Source organism: Erpetoichthys calabaricus, chromosome 8 (assembly GCF_900747795.2).
Source record: "Erpetoichthys calabaricus chromosome 8, fErpCal1.3, whole genome shotgun sequence".
NCBI classification, from domain to species: Eukaryota; Metazoa; Chordata; class Cladistia; order Polypteriformes; family Polypteridae; genus Erpetoichthys; species Erpetoichthys calabaricus.
In genome coordinates this window covers 116,854,216-116,879,266 of record NC_041401.2, presented here as the reverse complement: position 1 = coordinate 116,879,266, position 25,051 = coordinate 116,854,216, and positions in this window count along the sequence as shown.

Here is a 25,051-nt window from a genome sequence, read left to right as displayed (position 1 = left end):
ACCATATTTTTCCATCCATCCATCCATCCATTGTCTCCCGCTTATCCGAGGTCGGGTCGCGGGGGCAGCAGCTTGAGCAGAGATGCCCAGACTTCCCTCTCCCCGGCCACTTCTTCTAGCTCTTCCGGGAGAATCCCAAGGCGTTCCCAGGCCAGTCGAGAGACATAGTCCCTCCAGCGTGTCCTGGGTCTTCCCTGGGGCCTCCTCCCGGTTGGACGTGCCTGGAACACCTCACCAGGGAGGCGTCCAGGAGGCATCCTGATCAGATGCCCGAGCCACCTCATCTGACTCCTCTCGATGCGGAGGAGCAGCGGCTCTACTCTGAGCCCCTCCCGGATGACTGAGCTTCTCACCCTATCTTTAAGGGAAAGCCCAGACACCCTGCGGAGGAAACTCATTTCAGCCGCTTGTATTCGCGATCTCGTTCTTTCGGTCACTACCCATAGCTCATGACCATAGGTGAGGGTAGGAACATAGATCGACTGGTAAATTGAGAGCTTCGCCTTGTGGCTCAGCTCCTTTTTCACCACGACAGACCAATGCAACGCCCACATTACTGCGGATGCCGCACCGATCCGCCTGTCGATCTCACGCTCCATTCTTCCCTCACTCGTGAACAAGACCCCGAGATACTTGAACTCCTCCACTTGGGGCAGGATCTCGCTACCAACCCTGAGAGGGCACTCCACCCTTTTCCGGTTGAGGACCATGGTCTCGGATTTGGAGGTGCTGATTCTCATCCCAGCCGCTTCACACTCGGCTGCGAACCGATCCAGAGAGAGCTGAAGATCACGGCCTGATGAAGCAAACAGGACAACATCATCTGCAAAAAGCAGTGACCCAATCCTGAGCCCACCAAACCGGACCCCCTCAACACCCTGGCTGCGCCTAGAAATTCTGTCCATAAAAGTTATGAACAGAATCGGTGACAAAGGGCAGCCCTGGCGGAGTCCAACTCTCACTGGAAACGGGTTCGACTTACTGCCGGCAATGCGGACCAAGCTCTGGCACTGATCGTACAGGGACTGAACAGCCCTTATCAGGGGGGCCGGTACCCCATACTCTCGGAGTACCCCCCACAGGATTCCCCGAGGGACACGGTCGAATGCCTTTTCTAAGTCCACAAAACACATGTAGACTGGTTGGGCAAACTCCCATGCACCCTCCAGGACCCTGCTAAGGGTATAGAGCTGGTCCACTGTTCCGCGACCAGGACGAAAACCACACTGTTCCTCCTGAATCCAAGGCTCGACTATCCGACGGACCCTCCTCTCCAGGACCCCTGAATAGACTTTTCCAGGGAGGCTGAGGAGTGTGATCCCTCTGTAGTTGGAACACACCCTCCGATCCCCCTTCTTAAAGAGGGGGACCACCATCCCGGTCTGCCAATCCAGAGGCACTGTCCCTGATGTCCATGCGATGTTGCAGAGGCGTGTCAGCCAAGACAGTCCTACAACATCCAGAGCCTTGAGGAACTCCGGGCGTATCTCATCCACCCCCGGGGCCCTGCCACCAAGGAGTTTTTTGACCACCTCGGTGACCTCAGTCCCAGAGATGGGGGAGCCCACCTCTGAGTCCCCAGGCTCTGCTTCCTCATTGGAAGGCATGTTAATGGGATTGAGGAGGTCTTCAAAGTATTCCCCCCACCGACCCACAACGTCCCGAGTCGAGGTCAGCAGCGCGCCATCCCCACCATATACAGTGTTGACACTGCACTGCTTCCCCTTCCTGAGTCGCCGGGTGGTGGACCAGAATCTCCTCGAAGCCGTCCGAAAGTCATTCTCCATGGCCTCCCCAAACTCCTCCCACGCCCGAGTTTTTGCCTCAGCAACCACCAAAGCCGCATTCCGCTTGGCCTGCCGGTACCTATCAGCTGCCTCCGGGGTCCCACAGGACAAAAGGGTCCTGTAGGACTCCTTCTTCAGCTTGACGGCATCCTTCACCGCCGGTGTCCACCAGCGGGTTCGGGGATTGCCGCCATGACAGGCACCGACCACCTTACGGCCACAGCTCCGGTCAGCTGCCTCAACAATAGAGGCACGGAACATGGCCCATTCGGACTCAATGTCCCCCACCTCCCTCGGGATGTGGTCGAAGTTCTGCCGGAGGTGGGAGTTGAAGCTACTTCTGACAGGGGGCTCTGCCAGACGTTCCCAGCAGACCCTCACAACACGTTTGGGCCTACCACGCCTGACCGGCATCCTCCCCCACCATCGAAGCCAACTCACCACCAGGTGGTGATCAGTTGACAGCTCCGCCCCTCTCTTCACCCGAGTGTCCAAGACATGTGGCCGCAAGTCCGACGACACGACCACAAAGTCGATCATCGAACTGAGGCCTAGGGTGTCCTGGTGCCAAGTGCACATATGAACACCCCTATGCTTGAACATGGTGTTCGTTATGGACAATCCGTGACGAGCACAGAAGTCCAATAACAAAACACCGCTCGGGTTCAGATCAGGGGGGCCATTCCTCCCAATCACGCCCTTCCAGGTCTCACTGTCATTGCCCACGTGAGCATTGAAGTCTCCCAGCAGAACGAGGGAGTCCCCAGAAGGTATGCCCTCTAGCACCCCCTCCAGGGACTCCAAAAAGGGTGGGTACTCCGAACTGCTGTTCGGTGCATACGCACAAACAACAGTTAGGACCCGTCCCCCCACCCGAAGGCGAAGGGAGGCTACCCTCTCGTCCAACGGGGTAAACCCCAATGTACAGGCTCCAAGTTGGGGGGCAATAAGTATACCCACACCTGCTCGGCGCCTCTCACCGGGGGCAACTCCAGAGTGGTAGAGAGTCCAGCCTCTCTCAAGGAGATTGGTTCCAGAGTCCAAGCTGTGCGTCGAGGTGAGCCCGACTATATCTAGCCGGAACCTCTCAACTTCGCGCACTAGCTCAGGCTCCTTCCCCTTCAGAGAGGTGACATTCCACGTCCCAAGAGCCAGTTTCTGTAGCCGAGGATCGGACCGCCAAGGTCCCCGCCTTCGGCCACCACCCAACTCACACTGCACCCGACCTCCTTGGCCCCTCCCATAGGTGGTGAGCCCATGGGAAGGGGGACCCACGTTGCCTCTTCGGGCTGTGCCCGGCCGAGCCCCATGGGTGCAGGCCCGGCCACCAGGCGCTCGCCATCGAGCCCCACCTCCAGGCCTGGCTCCAGAGTGGGGCCCCGGTGACCCGCGTCCGGGCAAGGGAAAACGCCGTCCAAAATGGTTTGTCTTCATAGGAGGTTTGTTTAACCGCTCTTTGTCTCATCCCTCACCTAGGACCAGTTTGCCTTGGGTGGCCCTACCAGGGGCATAAAGCCCCGGACAACAGAGCTCCTAGGATCATTGGGACACGCAAACCCCTCCACCACGATAAGGTGACGGTTAAAGGAGGGGACCATATTTTTCCTTTTCTTTTTATTTATTTCTGAAGAAGTGTCAGTGCTGAAGGACTGTGTCTCAAAGCCGACCTTACACTACTGCATTTTTGGATGTACAGCACTCCTGTAAATAAACTTGCACCATTACCCTTCAATTTTTGTCTGTGTCTCATTTCTCCACTGATCCTGTTTGGTTCATAAACTATCAGCTGTCCAGAGGGTAGGCTGTGGCCACTTCCCACTACACTTGATATCACACCACCCAGTGTCTGTCTTGTGAGTGCTACTACCTGCAAAGAACCAAGTAGTGGTGTCTGCCTCTTCGTTGTCCGTGCAGCTGCCTAAACTGCAAACAGATGTCAGCTGCCTATCTCTGTTTTGTTAATGCACCTGCCTGTCCAAAAATGATGGGAAGCTGCCAGTCTCTGTCATACACTAATATTTTTGTAATTTTATCTTTGTCTGTGCAAACAGCTGCCACTTTCTAATGGATGTACTAAAATGTTTTTGAACTTCATTCAATCACTTGTGTCAACTTCTCAAACTGTAGGTTAAATGCAACACATATTTCAATGTACAGTATGACAACTAACACCATATACTGTGTATATATATATATATATATATATATATATATATATATATATATATATATATACTTCTAACTATTAAAAAATAATACTTTAATCAACATGAGTCACAGTGTGAAAACATAGTTAAGTTTAATTGATTGGGTACCTTAGCTTTGTCTCTTGTATTTCCGGTTAATGTGTGTGATTTTAAAAAGGAACATCCTGGGATTGAATTTTAAGTGAAATTATGCTTTGTTCCTTCTGGCTTTTTATTATTGCAACAGACACATTTTTTCACTCAACTGCTCCCATTTTAATATGCAGATGTCGTTTACTTGTCCTACTGAGGCCAGTACGAGGTTGGAGTGAGACATTAATCCATTCCAATCCCATGTTCAATAAAGCATGAAGCTGCTGCAAGCAAATGCACGATAATACTGTTAAAGGATTAAGGCCAACAACAGATAAACCCTTATGTAAAGGTGTTCTTGCTGCTCATTTAATATGATGTGCTTTTAGCTTCTTTTTGCAGCTGAATTTATTTACTTTTTAATCACTCTTTTTTCTCTAAATATTTATTCTTTAATGACATTCCATTGTTCAGCATCTTATAACAATATGTAGCCTATATGGCAAATAAATAGACTGATGGAAGATTAAAATGGAGAAAAAAAAATCAACAGAACAGATTTTAACATTTTTATGTCTGCCTATGAATGCCAGTAATCACACACAGGCATCTAAAGATCACCATCCAGACTCTAATAAGGACTGATGGCAACTGAACTTCACTCCTAGAGTCCCAGTGACCTCACCCATGTGGACTATAAAACATGTGGTCCATAAAACTGAGATGTTCCCAGAAAAGAGCATATCACTTCAGGGAGACACCTTTGCCTGATGCAACTCCCCATGACTGACCAGCTCAGAAAAGCACCTTTTTCTAACAAGCCTGGTTTGCTGAAATTGCATTTTATAAGCCTGATTTCTGTTGCACCACTGAGCGCGTATTTGTGCTCAGTTTTTTGGACTATTACATTAAATGGGGTGGTGTGGTTTGCACCCCAACTTTTCTTTGTGACTCCAGTTACTCCAGTCATCCTTCTGTTTTTCACAGGGACTGTTAAAAGCAGTACTTAAACATACGCTGGTCAATGTATAGATGTACATTTGTGTTAAAGGTATAACGCCTACAGTGTGTGAACTACATTAAATAGCACATTTAAATATTAAACACATTTTTCTGTTCCACATATGTAGTAACACTAGGGGGGGCCAAGCCCCCTCGTGCCTCTGGTGCCCAACCCCCACTTGCGGCCAGAATATTAGTAAAATCTGTAAACGTTCAAAAAAAATATATTATTTATTGGAGTCAAAATCACGAAATTCTATAATTATGTAAAAGAAAAATTAATTATTATTTAATGGAGTAAAAATTAGAGTAACATATTTACTCTCTTACGGATTGGAGTATTCCCGTTAAACTAAGGTCTACTATGCTTGATGAGTATTTATAAGAGACTAAATAAATGATCCATTCATTTTAACTGACATTCTTATAGATAAAAAAACTTAAAAAAAAAAAAATGACTCATTTAAATAACAGGAAAAATCACATGAAAACTAAAGTGGTATGCAATGGGTCATTGTAACTTGACCTTCAGCTAACTAAATCACCTAAATACAAACATTGGTGTTATGAATAGATCATTTTTTTAATAGTTTGTTCCTTTGAAAGAAAGTTTACTCAATCAAAAATAAAACCACGACTTTCTTGATATTAAAACCATGACTTTCTTGATATTTTAATTTTTAATTTAAAAACAGAATAAGAATATGAAAATCTAACAACATCACATTAAAGTTTGATAAATTTTGAAAAGGCTGATACCAAACATACTGTGGAACGAGCCCAGGACACAGACAGGTAAACATGTTTTTAAACACCACCACACATTTATTTTACAGTTCTATTTACAATAAGTGCACACACAAACCCCCCAACACTCCCCCAAAGTCCAGGCCTCTTTCACTCTGCCTTTTCTCTCTCTTCAGGCCACCTCCTTGCCTCCTCCCAGAACTTGTCCTTCTCCTCACCCGACTCCAGCCCTGAATGAAGGGAGGTGGCCCCTTTTATAATCACCTGGATGTGCTCCAGGTGCTTCCCGGCAATCTTCCACCGGCACTCCCCACTGTGGTGGAATTGCCGGCTGCGTACCTAGAAGCACTCCGGATGTCCCCGATCCTCTTCCCCCCAGCACTTCCGGGTGTGGCGGAAGTACTGAGGTCCAGGGCTCCAAAGGCATTGGGGCCCCCCTGGCGATGACCACAGGCCCCTACAGGGTTGAGCTTCACAGCTCTGCACCTGTGGTCCCCAAAGCAACCAGGGCGGTCACCCCCTTGTGGTCTGGAGGAGGTGCAAGCCCTCCTCTGGTCCTCTTGGGTGTCCCGGCTGGCTACCACCCCCAGCCACGTGCCACAATATATATGTAGGTTTTAAAATAAGCCTGATTTAAACCTTGACAAAAAATGTGACATAAAATCGTTGCACTTTTAGGCTTAGGATTTTATATATAGAGAGTAGATTAGCTTATAGAGTTATTAACATTGAATTATTTTCAACATTTGGCCTCACTAGGTGTTGTGTTTAGCAACCAAATAGTCATGAATCTGACTCTGTGGATCAAGCAGTTAGCATTCTTTATTTCACTTTTACTCACCAAACTCCTTCCAGTAGCCTCCTCCACCTCATGCATACATTACCCATCAAGCAATGATCATATACATATTTAAATCATAAAACAAATTGTCTCACACTAGGAATATCTTAACACAAGTGTGACAAATCTTAGCACCAACAAATTAGGTACGTATTAAAACAGTCTAAACTGACTCATAAATGTTCTTTTTCCTTTGATAAGCCTTCTTGTGTTAATTACAAACCATGTTCTACTTCAGCTTTGTTTCAGCCTATTAAAATGTTAAGCTTTCTCTCCTTGCCTGCACATCTTTTTTACAAAGTGTATAGCAATGTTTCTCAAATTCAGACCTAGGGGCCCCATGTAGCTGCAGGGTTTTTTTTCCAAACTGTTTCACCATTAGCGAGTCATTTATTACTTTTAATTGATCTCATTGTTTAATTAGATGGACTTTTTCTTCTTTTTCTTTTATTATGCAGTCAAAAGATCACATTAGTTTTATATTTACATTTATAAAAAATTTTGAATGTTTGCTTTTTTGGCATCACTTTAAATGTTTATCTCTCTTTTGTTGCTTTCCTATTAATGACAGTTATAAAGCAGAGCAGACATCACTGAGTATTGAAAGGCTGCAACAATAGTACATCACTGTCAAACCCACTAGTAAGATCATTAGTAAAAAATGGCTTAAATAACCAGAACATCTAGAAGGGCAGAATGAAAATTATGATGATGATGATGATGAAGATGAAAATCATAAAAAAACCTTGGTAAACATACATTAAATTAGAGTTATTAACATTGAATTATTTTCAACATTTGGCCTCATATCGTATCGTGCCTCATATCATATCCTGCCAGCAAAGCAGCGGGTCCAGATGGAGTATCGCCACGACTGCTGAAGGTCTGTGCATCGGAGCTGGGGGGTCCTCTACAGCGCATCTTCAACCTGAGCCTGGAACAGGGGAGAGTCCCGAGGCTTTGGAAAACATCTTGCATCACCCCGGTCCCAAAGGTATCACGTCCTAGTGAGCTGAATGACTTCCGGCCTGTTGCTCTGATGTCACATGTGATGAAGACCATGGAGAGGCTGCTGCTTCACCACCTGAGGCCACAGGTTCAACATGCCCTCGACTCTCTGCAGTTTGCATATCAGGAGAAGGTGGGAGCGGAGGATGCCATCATCTATATGCTACACCAATCCCTCTTCCACTTGGACAGAGGCAGTGGTGCTGTAAGGATTATGTTTCTAGACTTCTCTAGCGCCTTCAACACAATCCAACCTCTGCTCCTTAGGGACAAGCTGACAGAGATGGAAGTAGATTCATACCTGGTGGCATGGATCATGGACTACCTTAAAGACAGACCTCAGTTTGTGTGTCTCGGGAACTGCACGTCTGACATTGTGGTCAGCAACACAGGAGCGCCACAGGGGACTGTACTTTCTCCGGTCCTGTTCAGCCTATATACATCGGACTTCCAATACAACTCAGAGTCCTGCCATGTACAAAAGTTCGCTGATGACACTGCTATCGTGGGCTGCATCAGGAGTGGGCAGGAGGAGGAGTATAGGGACCTAATCAAGGAATTTGTTAAATGGTGCGACTCAAACCACCTACACCTGAACACCAGCAAAACCAAGGAGCTGGTGGTGGATTTTAGGAGGCCCAGACCCCTCATGGACTCCGTGATCATCAGAGGTGACTGTGTGCAGATGGTGCAGACCTATAAATACCTGGGAGTGCAGCTGGATGATAAATTAGACTGGACTGCCAATACTGATGCTCTGTGTAAGAAAGGACAGAGCCGACTATACTTCCTTAGAAGGCTGGCGTCCTTCAACATCTGCAATAAGATGCTGCAGATGTTCTATCAGACGGTTGTGGCGAGTGCCCTCTTCTACGCGGTGGTGTGCTGGGGAGGCAGCATTAAGAAGAAGGACGCCTTACGCCTGGACAAACTGGTGAGGAAGGCAGGCTCTATTTTTGGCATGGAGCTGGACAGCTTGACATCTGTGGCAGAGCGACGGGTGCTCAGCAGGCTCCTATCAATTATGTAGAATCCACTGCATCCACTAAACAGTGTCATCTCCAGACAGAAGAGCAGGATAGACAGACTGCTGTCACTATCCTGTGTATACTATCTGTCTAACCTATCTCTCTCTCATTCTTCCTAGGGCACGAAGCGGAAGCAGAAACAGAAGCGGACAATGGCCGATAATGAGGTGAATCGCGTTGAAATTGTAGTCGAGGAACTCCAGGCACTCGATGAACAGATTCAGAAACTTCTGTCCAGACGAAGATACCTCAGAGATCTGAAGGCTCGGCTGTTGGATAAACCGTCCTCGCCATCTGTTATCAGCGTAACATCAACCCCGCGTTGTGCCGCTCAAGTCACCTTCACCCCCGCGCCTCGTAGGAGCAACACCGATGATGACCTCGGTGTATTTCAGCAATGCAGGCAGGGGTTCAAGGCCAGAACACCTCCATCGGCACAGGCAAGCATCGTAACGCAGAACCGGTTTGACCCTCTAAGCGTCCCCAGTTCGCCTTCAGCTCCTAGTGATGTAATAGTGGTAGGTGATTCTATTGTTAGGAACCTCAATATCACTTGCCCTAATAGAAAATCTTTTGTTTCTTGTTTTCCCGGTGCTCGTGTCCGAGATGTGATGAGACGTGCGCCGGCGATCTACAAGAACAGGGCAGTTGGAGCAATTGTTTTACATGCTGGCGTAAACGACATAAGGCATCGACAGTCCAAGATCCTCAAGGCAGACTTCACTGCATTAATTAAAGACACAAAGGAGAGGACCCCATCGGCAAAGATCTTCATCTCGGGTCCACTCCCTCTCGTCAGACGATCAAACGAGTACTACAGTCGTCTGCTTGGTTTAAACAACTGGCTGCAGGGCTTCTGCAAGAATCAAGACATCGGTTTCATCAACAACTGGGACCTCTTTTGGGAAAGACCGCGTTTTTTCAAGCAAGATGGCCTGCATCCGAATAGCTTCGGCGCCAGGGTCCTCTCCGAAAACATATCCAAGGTAATTTGTTTATCTTGACTATCTATCTCTGCTTTTAACCCCTTCCGAAATGCCACTCCTGTGCTTGGTCATGATAATTGTTTAATAAAATCTTCCATAAAAGTGCACAACATAAATACTGTAATAACCAATCTTAATGCACATAGAAAATCTAGGCAATACGGCATAAACACCAATAATTTAATTAAAGTTACTACTTTAGATGAACAATGTATTAAAACTATAAAAACATATCATAGATTAAACAAAAAATACACACAGAGCGGCGCTAATAAAAATAACTTAATTCCTGTTCCATATATCAATAACGCACATAGTATTCATCTCTGCTCCTCCGAAACATTGAATATGGCTCTATTAAATGTTAGAGCTTTAACTAACAAGACGTTTTTTATCAACGATCTTATTAGTGATAAAAAAATAGATTTTATTGTACTAAGTGAAACGTGGCTTAGCTCAGATGGCGCAGATGTTTTAATCGAATCTGCGCCTCCGGATTACAGTTTTACTCGTGCTGATCGCCAAGGAAAGAGAGGTGGAGGGCTAGCAAACATTTACTCAAGCAGGTTAAAATGTAAAAATATCAGTTTTGGTAAATTCAAGTCTTTTGAGTATCTCGCCATTATTATTCAGGGAGATTCTCACGTTCTAGTATTATCCGTGTATAGACCTCCAAAATTCAATGCGTCTTTCTTTGAGGAATTCTCTGACTTGATGTCAATCTTAATTACGAACTATGACACACTCTTAATAGTCGGCGACTTTAATTTTCATATAGATAATCAATGTGACCAGAAAGTAAAAGAATTTATGAACCTCCTGGACTCTTTTGATTTGAGACAGCTCGTTAATCAGCCTACACATAAAGCAGGTCATACGTTAGACTTAGTAATTACTAAAGGACTAAAAGTTGATATAAAGCAGGTCATTGATATTGGTCTATCAGACCATTTTCTTCTACTCTTTAATATAGAAATAATGATAGAAAACACTCATGAGAAGCATATTGTTAAAAAACGGTTCTTTGACTCATCAGCAGCTTTAAAACTTTCAAACATTCTAACCAATCAGTCCGTTTATAGTGCCAACTATAATAGCGAGGAGAATGTAAATAATAAGGCGGAAAGATTTAATACTAAAGTGAGGGCTGCTGTTGACTTAGTTGCACCTGAAAAGACAGTTAAAAAATCTTCTAGCATTGTTATACCATGGAAGACCCAAAGAGTGTCTGATTTAAAGAGAACATGCCGTAGAGCTGAGCGTAAATGGAGGAAAACTAAACTAACTATTGACTATGAAATATTAAAAGTTAAAATAACAGAATACAATAACACAGTCCGTCTTGAGAGGCACTGCTATTTCTCTAAGATTATAAATAACAATGCTAGTAATCCCAGAGTCTTATTTTCGACAATTGATCATCTGTTAAACCCAGGTAACTCAAAGGAATGCCTCCTAAGTACTTCCAGTAAAACCTGTGAGGCTATCGCTGTATTTCTCAATCAAAAAATTAATGATATTAGAAATAACATAGTATATCTCCCCAACACTAAGGATCCTCCTAAACCCCAGTACTCCATAATAAACAAATTAAAGTCTTTCACTAGGATAGATTTACCTGATTTACATAAAATAATTTCTCAAATGAAACCCTCCACCTGTGCCCTTGACCCAATACCAACAAATTTTTTCAAAGAAGTATCGGGCGTGCTTAGTGATAATGTTCTTGACATAGTAAATTCGTCATTAGATACGGGGGTCTTCCCAGACTGTCTTAAGACTGCGGTAGTTAAACCCCTACTTAAGAAAAATAATCTCGATCCCTCTGCTCTTGAAAATTATAGACCCATCTCTAACCTGCCTTTCTTAAGTAAAATTCTAGAGAAGGCAGTCATTATACAGTTAAATGAGCACCTCAATAAACATGCTATTCTTGATAAATTTCAGTCAGGTTTTAGAACAAATCACAGCACAGAAACTGCACTCGTTAAAGTAGTAAATGACTTGCGGGTAAATGCAGACAGAGGCCATTTATCTGTTGTCATCCTCTTAGATCTGAGTGCCGCATTTGACACCATTGATCATAATATTCTTAAGAATCGTCTTAGTCAATGGGTGGGCCTCTCTGGCAGTGTCTTAAATTGGTTTGAATCCTACCTGGCAGGGAGAAAATTCTTTGTTAGTTGTGGTAATTATAACTCAAAGACACATGATATTCTATATGGTGTTCCACAAGGCTCTATCCTGGGTCCACTGCTCTTCTCAATCTACATGCTTCCATTAGGTCAGATTATCTCAGGGCACAACGTGAGCTACCACAGCTATGCTGATGACACACAGCTGTATTTATCAATAGCACCTGATGACCCCAAATCTCTTGATTCGCTAACACAATGTCTAACTTGTATCTCAGAATGGATGAATAGTAACTTTCTCAAATTAAATAAAGAAAAAACCGAAATCTTAGTGATTGGCAATAATGGATACAATGAGGCTATTAGAAATAAACTGGATGCATTAGGATTAAAAGTCAAATCGGAGGTAAAAAGCTTAGGGGTAACCGTTGATTGTAATCTGAATTTTAAATCGCATATTAATCAGATCACTAGGACAGCATTTTTTCACCTAAGAAACATAGCAAAAGTTAGACCTCTTATATCATCGAAAGATGCAGAGAAATTAGTTCATGCGTTTGTTTTCAGTCGGCTAGATTACTGTAACGCACTCCTCTCAGGACTACCCAAAAAAGACATCAATCGTTTGCAACTAGTGCAGAATGCAGCTGCTAGAATCCTTACCAGGAAAAGAAAATCCGAACACATTTCTCCAGTTTTGATGTCACTACACTGGTTACCTGTGTCATTCAGAATTGACTTTAAAATTCTGCTTATGGTTTATAAAGCTTTAAATAATCTCGCCCCGGCTTATATATCGGAATGTCTGACACCTTATATTCCAAATCGTAACCTCAGATCCTCAACTGAGTGTCTCCTTAGAATTCCAAGAGCAAAACTTAAAAGAAGTGGTGAGGCGGCCTTCTGCTGTTATGCACCTAAAATCTGGAATAGCCTGCAAGTAGGAATTCGCCAGGCTAATACAGTGGAGCACTTTAAAAAACTACTGAAAACACATTATTTTAACATGGCCTTCTCATAACTTCACTGTAATTTAATCCTGATACTCTGTATATCTAATTCATTATAATAACTATTCATTCAAAATCTGTACTAACCCCTACTCTCTCTTCTGTTTCCTTTTCCGGTGTCCTGTTGGTGGTGGCGTGCGCCACCACCATCTACCCAAAGCACCATGATGTTTCAACAATGATGGATGGATTAAAAGACAGAAGTCTGTATGACCATCAGCATCAAGTGACTCCATGAAAACCCGAACTACAAAGAGGACTATTTCATTTATGTTAGGTAGAATGCCCAAAGGGGACTGGGTGGTCTCATGGCCTGGAACCCCTACAGATTTTATTTTTTTCTCCAGCCTTCTGGAGTTTTTTTTTGTTTTTTCTGTCCACCCTGGCCATCGGACCTTACTCCTTTCTATGTTAATTAATGTTGTCTTATTTTAATTTCTTATTTTGTCTTTTATTTTTCTTCTCTTCATTATGTAAAGCACTTTGAGCTACTTTTTGTATGAAAATGTGCTATATAAATAAATGTTGTTGTTGTTGTTGTTGCTCCACTGACAGACTGAGAAGATCGTTCCTCCCCCAAACTATGCGACTTTTCAATTCCACCCGGGGGGTAAACGTTAACATTATACAAAGTTATTGTCTGTTTTTACCTGCATTTTTATTACTCTTTAATTTAATATTGTTTTTTGTATCAGTATGCTGCTGCTGGAGTATGTGAATTTCCCCTTGGGATTAATAAAGTATCTATGTATCTATTAAATTGACCCAATGTAACACATGTTAATGCTTGTTAAATGCTAATGAAAAATTAGCAAATCCAGAAAAATCAGTTTTGTAATTGACACTTAAACATAGACATTTGATAATAATGGCAAAATCAGTGAGAACAATAACCTGAAGCCACAGAGGGCCCACAGTACTGAACTTGAAAAGCAGCGGTGTATAATATAAGTTATTGTTTAGTCAGTCAGTCAGTCAGTCATTTTCCAACCCACTATATCCTAACACAGGGTCATAGGGGTCTGCTGGAGCCAATCCCAGCCAGCAGTGGGCGCAAGGCAGGAACAAACCCCGGGCAGGGCGCCAGTCCACCGCAGGGCACACACACACACACACCAAGCACACACTAAGGACAATTTAGGATTGCCAATGCACCTAACCTGCATGTCTTTGGACTGTGGGAGGAAACCGGAGTACCTGGAGGAAACCCACGCAGACATGAAGAGAACATGCAGACTCCACGCAGGGAGGACCCAGGAAGCAAACCCAGGTCTCCTTACTGCGAGGCAGCAGTGCTACCACTGCGCCACCATGCTGCCCTAAGTTACTGTTTATACAAAATAAATACAGGTATATTTTATAAAACTGCAGCATTATGGCATAATAGTTTCTAAGTAATTGCTAAGTCATGGAGTTAAAATTCTGAGTTAGAGTTCTTTACTCTGTCACTATCTGTGTGGATTATTCTTTGGGTTATTCCTGCATCCAAACAAAGTGCATGATGCATTAAGTGGCAATTCTAAATTTGACCAGTGTATATGTGGGATGTGCGCATTAGTGTACCTGGAATGGACCAATTCTGGAACTGTCTTGTGCCTTGTGATCAGCCATCCAAGTTTTAAGAAAGTTGATACATAAGTGTACTGCAGCAGGACCTGTATTTCTTTTTCATGTAAAAATGGCAAGTGCAATGCAGGAAGTTGCTTTTTGAATAATGTATATCTTGTATGCAGGCCTGTTAACTGCTGATTTCAAAAACTCATGGGAACACTTTGGCTATCATACTTTTACTACATACTTGAAGCGGAAATATCATTCTGCTCAGATACTTCCACTTCAAAAGGGAGACCAAATTTCATGAGAACCAGTCTCTGACACCTTGCCAAAATGTATTTAAACTAGCCTATGGTCTTCATCTAATTTAAAATAAGCAATTTTCTTTTCTCCACTTGTACATTGGAAAAATCACTCATAGAAGTGAAGTAAAACATCTTCAAAATACCATTGTAGCCACTGGTGACAGAGATTATTTCTTATTATTCAGTGCAGCTAGACTCAGTATAGAAACATTTTTGATTCTGTAGCAAATATCCTGTATAATGGTGACCATGTTAGGAATGACTACAGACAATAGTGGTGTGCAGGATTTGTAATTAATCCCCTGTAATCAACTATCATTTTCAATTAATTCAATTGATTTTCTGACTGGCTACAAAAAAGAGTTATTATCAGCAGAGTTATTCCTATCGCAAGAACTTTTTCACTGTATGACCTATTTCTTTATCCATTTTCTTGGCTCTCTTTATGTCCTTTCAAATGGTATTGTTTCCTGGTATGTCAGGTGTTGGAATCAAAATACCACTATCCCAATAACACCAGTGACTAATTACTATATAAAACATGAATATACCAATATTTACAAAAAACCCTCCCTTGCCCCTAAACAATAAATAAAAACATGGAACACAAACACAGATACAGATTAGTTAAACACAGCAATTGAAATGTGGTGAAAATGAGTCCAAAATAAAGTCCGGCGGTATTGATACTGGCTGTAGTGTTATTGTGCGCCTTCCCAAAACAAAACAACCTCCCCATGAAAAGTCCTGGCAATGGCTGGTATGAATCCGAACCCCGGGGTTTCTCTGCTCTGGCTGTCGTGATGTTGAATTGGATGTTGAAAAAGCAAGCAGTGGAATGATGCAATAAACAGCAAATGATGAGTTTGTTAATGAATGTGTAAATTGTCTCCTTTCTCCTCTTAATTTCTCTCCTCTCTCTTTCTCATCCTTTTTCTCCTCACCTTCACTCCTCTTTTTTAAATACAGAATGTCCCGGATGTATCTGGTGAGTTTAGCAGGTGATTTCCCTCTCGGGGCTGCGGTCTGTCACCATCATCCTGCCCCTCTTCACTTACAGGGACAACATTTACTGACGCACATATAACAGACAGTAAACGGGACGATGAAAACAAAACGCACTCAGCACAGATAAAAAACAAATACTTATTATTATGTAGCCCCACTACAATTTAATGTTCATCTTTGTAACCCAGCCATAGGAAATGCATAAACCAGTGTGTTTCTTCATGCTGTTCACAAGCCCAGATAAATAGGGAGGGTTATGTCAGGAAGGGCATCCGGTGTAAAATTTTGTCAGATCAATATCTGGACAAAAATAGATATTTCCATACCAGATCGGTCGATGCCCGATGCCCGGGTTAACAACGACAGCCACCAGTACTGTTAGTCAACAGGGTGCTGGCAGAAATTTGGCTACTGTTGGCCAAAGAAGGAGAAGAAAAGATGGGAGACGTGTCTGGAGGGAGGAGGAGAGGAGGAAGGTAAAGAGAGTGGAATTTAGAGTAGAAATTTTGAATGTTGGCAGTATGACTGGTAAGGGGAGAGAGTTAGCTGATGTGATGGAGAGAAGAAAAGTTGATATATTGTGGGTGCAAGAGACTAAATGGAAGGGGAGTAAAGCCAGGTGGATCAGAGGTGGATTCAAATTGTTCTATCATGGTGTGGATGGGTGGAGAAATGGGATAAGGGTTATTCTGAAGGAACAGTATGTCAAGAGTGTTTTGGAGGTGAAAAGAGTGTCAGACAGAGTGATGACTATGAAGCTGGAAATTGATTGTGTGATGATGAATGTTGTTAGGGCACATGTAGACAAAAAAATGTTGAGAGTTGTGGGAATAACTGAAGTAACCTATGTAAAAGATATATACAGTATGTAATGCCAGTTATCACTCAAATCATTAGGATATCCATGGGTATATCACGGATATTTGATCTAAATTCTCAAATCACAAAATACCTGCAAACGTTTAGAGTAACTGCTACATACCTAGTGCTGAGTGAAATGATCTGTAATAATAGAAGCGTGAGAGAAAAACAACAGAAGTAATTTTCCATGAGGTTATTATAGCCATATGTGTCTTTGCGGCTGAAATTGTTCTCTAAGAGCAGTTAATTCAATTGCAGTAATGGCTTGTATTCAGCTGCACTCACCTAGGAAAATCATATACTTTATGAGGATATCAGATTAGTATAAAAGCAATAAAAACAAGGGCTTTTATGGTTTTGTGAGAAAATACTCCCTGATCCCAGATTCCACTGATGTCAGGATTCTTTAAAAGCTTATTAATGGATATTTAACAGTTAACAAATTAATATTCCTTTAAGCATTTTTCGATTATAGTGATACTGTTCTACTGTTTCCCTTCCACTTATTGTAAATCTTCAGACTCAATTAATTTTTTCAATATGTCAAGTTTTTAACTCATTGTTTCTCTTTCAGCATTCACATAGGAATTAAAAAACAGCTTTACTGATAAGAAAAAAAAATATGCTGCAAAAGAATTGATATTGAAATAAAATATTTTTACATAATAAATATCAAAACATCTGTTCTCTGAACCAATTTTTTCCACTGTAGGGCTAAGTGTGAACTGAGCAGCAATGAGTGGAAGGTAGGACCAAAGGAAGAATGGCATGCTAAATCTCTATAGGGCAAATACACAAAATTCAATGTAGCTAATTAACTGGATATTTTTGGACTTTAAATGGAAACTGGATTCCCAAGGGAAAGCCACATAAGGATTAGGAGAATAAACTCTAAAAAAACAGGCAACACTTTTGGGAAATAAATGATATTCAAAGTAGCTAGGTGGGTTGTACTACTCAACCTTTCATACATAAACAAAGACAAAACACTTAATATTAAGTCACAATATTTATCTCCGTGAAAATGCTATTGCTAAGGATCTTGAGATAATTTCCACCATAGAACTGTACGGTGTCTTCTCAATAGCTGGTACATACTGCGCTGGAAGTTAAATTAATTATTTTTATCAATATTAGTTTTATAAATTTTTTGTCTGCAAATTGTATCCAATACATTTAAACATATTTACTATTATATTTTCACAATGTACTTGTAGCATATATAAATATTGAGATGTACTAGTGAAAATGTCTTGCACTAATGCAAAAATGTAAAAACAATTCTTTCAATTGCCCTAAAGCAATACTCCCAAAATAGAACAACTATAAGTAAACAGATTGCAAATTTTACAGAGACATATATTGATTATGCTATTTAAATTACATTACTAGGTTTGTTTTTTGTCATAGTTTTGTTTTTTGTATTATTTTAAGTGAGGCATTTCAGTTATTTCATTTGAGGTGACAAATGCAGCCCCACATTTTATTTTTTAATGGAAGTGGGTGTCATGAATAATTAATTTTTCATGCTCTATCTGATTGATTAATGAAAGAATATTTATAGCTTTTTTCATTTAATGGTTAAGTATGTTGCAGAGTAAGGGCAAGAAAATAATTAAAACTCCTCATGTAATCCTGAAGCACGATATGTAGTTTATGACAGTAAATTGAGAATGTATGTTCTTTCTCAGCATTTTTAAAAGAAATTAAATTATTAAAAAGCTCAAAGTGCACATACTGTAGCTATGTCTAGCCATTGAAATCATGGCATGCATAGTGCAAAGGAAATAGAAAATTTAATGCTGTTAAAATTAACTTAAAGCTGCACACTTTCTTGGTAAAATGTAGGAGGAAACTAGAATCCATCAGACAGAAGTAACTCTTTTACATTATTTATAAAATAATTTCCATTTAATGAACAAAAAAGAGGATAGGTTAACCCTTCACCCAACAAATGAAGTATGGTTCATATGAAATTTCTGCAGTGACGCCTTTTAATTGTGCAGTATTGGATCTAAAAATGTTGTCTGTGTGTTTTAGACCAACAGTAAGACAAACCCCTTAACGTTTTGGTTTTTGGTTAGGAATCCAAAACTCTTTTCTCCCCCTCTCTTTCACTCTCTTTATTTTTCTAAAAATCTAATTGGTAGCTAAAGCTCTTGTGCAGAGTATCGTTCACAATATAGTACTTTAGTTACGAGAGATAAAAATTTCACCAAACTCAAAAGCTGTTAACTTTATATTCATAGCTTTGAACTAAAATACAGTGCTTTTTGTACTTAGTTGTATCCATCTAGGATTAGCATGTGCCTTGTTCTTAGTGCTGTAAAAATAGTCTCTATCTCCCTGCAACTTAAAATTAGATTAAGCAGGTTTAGGAAAGTAATTCTGGAGAGAAAAGCCAAAGTTCACAAATTTCTATAAATATAGATGTAAAAAGAGAGAACAGAATTTTTATTTCTCCTGATAAGGTGGCTGCAGCAAGACCAACTAAAAAAGCTACATTAACCTATATAGCTGTTGTGGGAGGAAAAGCAGCTGACACAAACTGATAGACATGAGATAGCAGCCTGATTGGTTGAGATTGAGCCTATTGATTAGGAATGAGTACATTAGAGCAGCGGTTCCCAAACTGTGGTACGCATACCACTGGTGGTACGTGGAGCCTTTTCAGGTGGTACGCATTGTGGTCCCTGAAATTTAATTTATCTGTGCAAAACCCTTTATGACAAGCCTGTTGTGAGCAAAAACCAATGAAACTGTTTAAATATAATAATGCGTGGATTCCCAAATTTAGTGTGGTGTGAAATTTCGTCATCTGAATAAATAAAACCTATTATTCGAATCAGTATTTAGTTCATTTAACGCTACTATAATTCCGTTTCGCGGAAGTCAGCTTCTACTTCTTCACTGTTTGAGCTTTTGGTCACTAGATCTAAGCACAAAGCCGATACCATTTTGTCTTCGGTAACTGCGTCACATACAGGCTGAAGGCAGGATTTAGTTTCGGGGCGGAATTTATCAATTTATGTACATGCATACATTTTTTCATTAATTTTATGCATAATTTCTTCCAATTCTTTAACTTTTATTCAGATTTCGAGGCGGTTTAGACCCAAACTCCCCACCCCCCCATTATAACTCTCCCTCCCTATCAACCATTTTAATAGCTTTTCTAGGGACTAAAATAAGACGCAACAGTTATATATCGAATAATTTGAATTTTCTTAAAAAATGGATAAGTATTTAAAGAAAAATCTTTCAAACGCTACCGTTTCATCATCCAAATCAATTAGTCCTAGTGACAAAGATACCAATACAGCTGCAAATAAACCAAAAAAACAGAGTAAGAAAGATCCATGTCGCAAATATGATAACAACTATCTAAAATTTGGTTTTGTTGCAACTGGCAATGAATTTGAGCAGCGACCTCAGTGTCTCATTTGAGATTCTTTCAAATGCTAGTATGAAGCCGTCGCATCTAAAGCGACATCAGGCTACGAAGCACAGAGAAACCGTGACAAAGTCTATTCAATATTTTGAAAGGAAATGTTTGGAACTGCAGAAACAAAAAAGCATCTTCAAGCAGCACACTACATTTAACGCTGCTTTAGTGAAGGCATCATTTAGTGTCGCTTTACGGATTGCACACGGTAAAAAGCCACACACGCTTGCTTAAGAAGTCATCATGCCGTGTGTTGTCGACATGGTGAACAGCGTACTTGGAGAACAAGTGGCAGGTAAAATTTGTGCGATTCCTCTTTCTAATAATACAATTACTCGCAGAATTGCTGACATGGCAGACGACGTGCAGGAACAATTAATTGAAATGATAAAAGCAAATGGAAAATTTGCGTTACAACTCGATGAGTCAATAGATGTTTCTGACTGTGCAATTTTAATCGTGTACATGCGATATATTAACTTTAGTATTGATTCTGTTCAAGAGGAATTTTTATTCAGCGAGAAACTGCCTACGAGGACTACTGGTGAAGAACTGTTTCGTCTTCTCGATAAGTTTGTTACAGAAAAAGAATTGATGTGGACAATTGTGTTGGTGTAACAATAGACGGCGTTGCAGCTATGACTGGTAAAAATTCTGGTGTCGTACAGCGTATTAAAGCAGTAGCGCCTTTTGCTGTATCGTACCACTGCATCATACATCGTGAAGCACTTGCTGCAAGACACATAAGTGAAGAACTGCATGACGTCTTGTTAACCACAATAAAAATTGTCAACTACATAAAAACAAGTTCACTGAACGCACGTTTATTTGAAATACTTTGTTCAGAAATGGGTTCAGAACATCAGTATTTATTGTTTTACACAGAGGTGCGCTAGCTGTCAAGAGGACGCGTTTGGCAGAGATTTTTTGAGTTGAGAAATGAAGTGAGTCTGTTTCTGTTACAAAAGAACTCGGTAATGAATGTTTATCTATGTGACGCAACATGGCTTGCAAAACTGGCTTTATCTCGTAGACATTTTTAATGGTCTCACGATTTAAATCTCAGTCTACAAGGCAGAGATAGTGACTTATTTAAACACATGGATAAAGTTTCAGCTTTTGTGAAGAAACTTAGCCATTGGAAACTACGTGTAGAACAGCAACGTCTAGATATGTTCCAGTACTTCAGCGAGTTTGTTGCTCAAAATCCTGATTCCAGCATACAGGAAGATATTTCTAAAATTATTGTGAATCATCTAAAATTGCTTGAAGAAAACTCATTATTTTCCCGAGGATAATGTGACAAAAGAAAGTGGTTGGATATGAAGTCCGTTTACAACAGATATAACTGGCTTGACTTTGACTGCTCAAGAAGAAGCAAATTTAATCGAACTGTCATGTGACAGCACACTTAAAGGTCGATTTACTGAAAACAGTTTGTCAAGTTTTTGGATGTACGATCATGCTAAATATCCTGAGCTCACAAGCAGGGCAATTTCCGCATTGCTGCCATTCTCGAGTACATATTTATGTGAAACTGGCTTTTCTGCAATGACTGCTATCAAAACAAAATACAGAAATAGACTGGATGCTCATAACGACCTGAGACACTCTTTCGACGATTCAGCCCAGAATTGACAAAATTGTAAACAGTATGCAGTCACATCCTACTCACTGATGTGAGATATCGCAAATATGGCAGTCAGACTGTCGTTATTAGAAATAGACAGGCTATTATAGTTACACTGTTTAAGTTAATTAAAATAATATGATTATACTGCCGTCTACACAGTTGTACTAACATAAAGTCATTCAATATTGTAGTCAGTGTTGTGAATTTGCTGTATATTACCTAATTAAGAATGAATTATTCATTGCAGTACTTGCTTTTTAATTTTTTTGTTCAAAATTCGGGTGGTACGCAACGCAACTCACTTAACCTCAGGTGGTACTTGACATCCAAAACTTTGGGAACCCCTGCATTAGAGGATCAGCTCAGGTTGGACATTTTGGAGACAAAGTCGGAGAGGTGAGTTTGTGCAAAAGAGAGATGCTGGGTATATTGGGAGAAGGATGCTAAGGACAGAGCAGCCAGGCAAGAGGAAAAGAGAAAGGCCTAAAAGAAGGTTTATGGTTGTGGGGAGAGAGGACATGCAGGTGATGGGTGTAACAGAGCAAGATGCAGAGGACAGAAACATATGGAAGAAAATGATCCACTGTGGCAACCCCAAAAGGGAGCAGCCGAAAGAGGAAGAAGAAGAAGAAGATTTGTGTCATGGCTAATTAGCACAAAACAAACATAAGCTCAAAATAACAGACTTTAATCATAAACAATTCAAAATTCTTAAGAAATTTAAATGCAAAAGCAAAGACATGGCACAGATACAAAAACGTGCATCGGGGTTTACAGTGAATAACAAAAGACTCTGGCTGTTCCAATAAAGATCAGAAGAGTTTATCATCTTATAATACCCCGTTCTGCTGGTACTGAAGAGCAAAACAGTTGCTAATGGTATATGACACACCAACCACGTACCCTTCACATTATGATGAAGTTGCCATCATGGATGTCTGAAACAATACAAGATCACTATCTTAATTCAAAATAAAGAGAATAACCAGTACATGTGAGAAAATTAGGATAAATTTGGCTCAACCAGCTATAGAACCTGATGTGTTTAAAAAGTATGGATAAGGAGTGGTGGCTCAAAGAATTACTACTGTTCTACTGAAGTGCCATTCAGCATCAGAGAAAGTAGACCACCAGTAACCAATGTAGCTTATGCTGAAGGAAAAGAAGTAGGGAGTATTTTAAGAATCAAAGTCTTCCTGAAAAGGTAAGCTTTTTGCAACAGCAGTATCACAGAACTATCTGTTTCCTACTGCATGCATAGCTGGCGCTTAGATTGGAATTGTGCAGTGATGTGAATTTCCCCATGGGATTAATAAAGTATCTATCTATCTATCTATCTATCTATCTATCTATCTATCTATCTATCTATCTATCTATCTATCTATCTATCTATCTATCTATCTATCTATCTATCTATCTATCTATCTATCTATCTATCTATCTATCTATGTGACATTTAAACACTGGATGCAAACACAAAACTTGGGAGGACAGTTCTTCTTTCTTTCTCTCTCCAATTTCCACCTCTTTGGAGCCTTTATATATGTTGCAGAGGCAAAGAACTAATCTGAGGTTAAGCACAGTGAGTCAGTCGTTATTTAAATTATACGTAGGAGAGGAACTGAGTACATAGTCCTGAAGCTTTCTCCAAGATACCAAGCTCTTGACGTTAATTTTATGCATGAAAGAAAATCCTAATTCAAAGACAAATACCAGACCTGTTTAATCGCACAGCTGAATTTAATTATAATCTGCAAGGTCAAATTAAGTTCACAGCACAGTAATATGAATAATCTCATCATGTTTCTAAAATACTGGGCAGAAAAACATGGCAGACAAAAGTAATGTCAAGTGCCAGAGAAAAATAATTATATTGACTGACCTACAACAGTGTTGTTAAATTATAACATCTCCCGGTCTGCATATTTCCACTTGCGTAACATTAATCGTATTCGCCCCTCCCTCACTCCCCACACCACTGCTATCCTTGTTTATAGCCTTGTCACTTCTCATCTGGATTATTGCAATACCCTTTTCTTTGGTCTTTCTCCCAAATCTCTTTATAAGCTTCAACTGATCAAAAATTCAGCTGCCCGCATCATTACTAGAACCCCCTTTATTCACCATATCACTCCTGTTTTGCAGCAGCTTCACTGGCTTCCAGTTAAGTTTCGCATTCAATTCAAAATTTTTCTGTTAACTTTTAAGGCTATCCACAACATTGCCCCTCCATATCTGTCTGACCTCCTCCATGTTGCCATTCCCTCCCGTACCCTTAGATCCTCTTCCTCCATTCACTTGACTGTCCCCTTCGTCTGTCTTACCACTATGGGGAGCAGAGCATTCAGTTGCTCTGCTCCCCAGTTCTGGAACTCACTACCATCTGAGCTTAGAAATACTGAATCATTTTCACTTTTCAAATCTAAACTTAAAACTCATTTGTTTAAGACTGCTTTTTCTCTTTGATTACAATTGCTCGCTCTGATTTTAATTTTTGTATTTTAGTTTTGTTTATAATCTGTGTTTTATCTATTGTTTGGTGTCCTTGAGTGCTTAGAAAGGTGCCTACAAATAAATAAAATGCATTAATTATAATCAGGAAAAGGAAGAGGATCCTCATAAGGGAGTGATAGAGGGTGGTTTAGGGGCAAATACATAATTTATAAAAAGTAAAACCATAATCAAAACAGATATTGCAGAACTTGAACAAATAGATTTAGCACAGCCAAGGGCAGGCAACACAATCAACATACATAGGCCAATCAAAATAATCTTCATGATGTCCCCAGGCAGGTAACCATTTTGTAAGACAAAAGTTAAGATGAATGTAACCACAGATAGGCTTGTCAAAGTCCATTACAGCATTCCTGATGTACTGGGTTAGAGAGGAGAGAGTATGACTGGTGTCTTGAATATACAGAAAGTGCAACACTAGAAGCCAACAAAAGCACAACCACCTTCAGTGGACAACAGCATTTCCAAGGTCATGTGACTTTGGAGAGCAGCAGCTTGCATGCATTCAACAGATAGCCTGTTTGTAGCTAGTTAAGTTGGTAACAGTTTGAAGAGTACGAGCAAGTTAATTAATAGCCATCTGCAGACAAGGACAATAATGTGGGGTAGTAGAATAACCAAGCCTCTGACATAATCCGGGATATATTTTGTGTAGTTGAGATGACCCTTAAGAGTGCCTTTTTGCTTTTGTATCGGGCAGACTGTGGAAAACATTAGATTAGATAAACTTTATTAATCCCAACAGGAAATTTAGATGCATACAGCAGTAGAAACAACAAAAAAACAAAAACATACACATCACAAATAATACAATCTATCAATAAACAGTGTCACACATGTGCGCTTAGGAGGCAGTCAACATGACCTAAGGTTAGTGATTTTGTATATAAATCCTCATTTCAACTGTG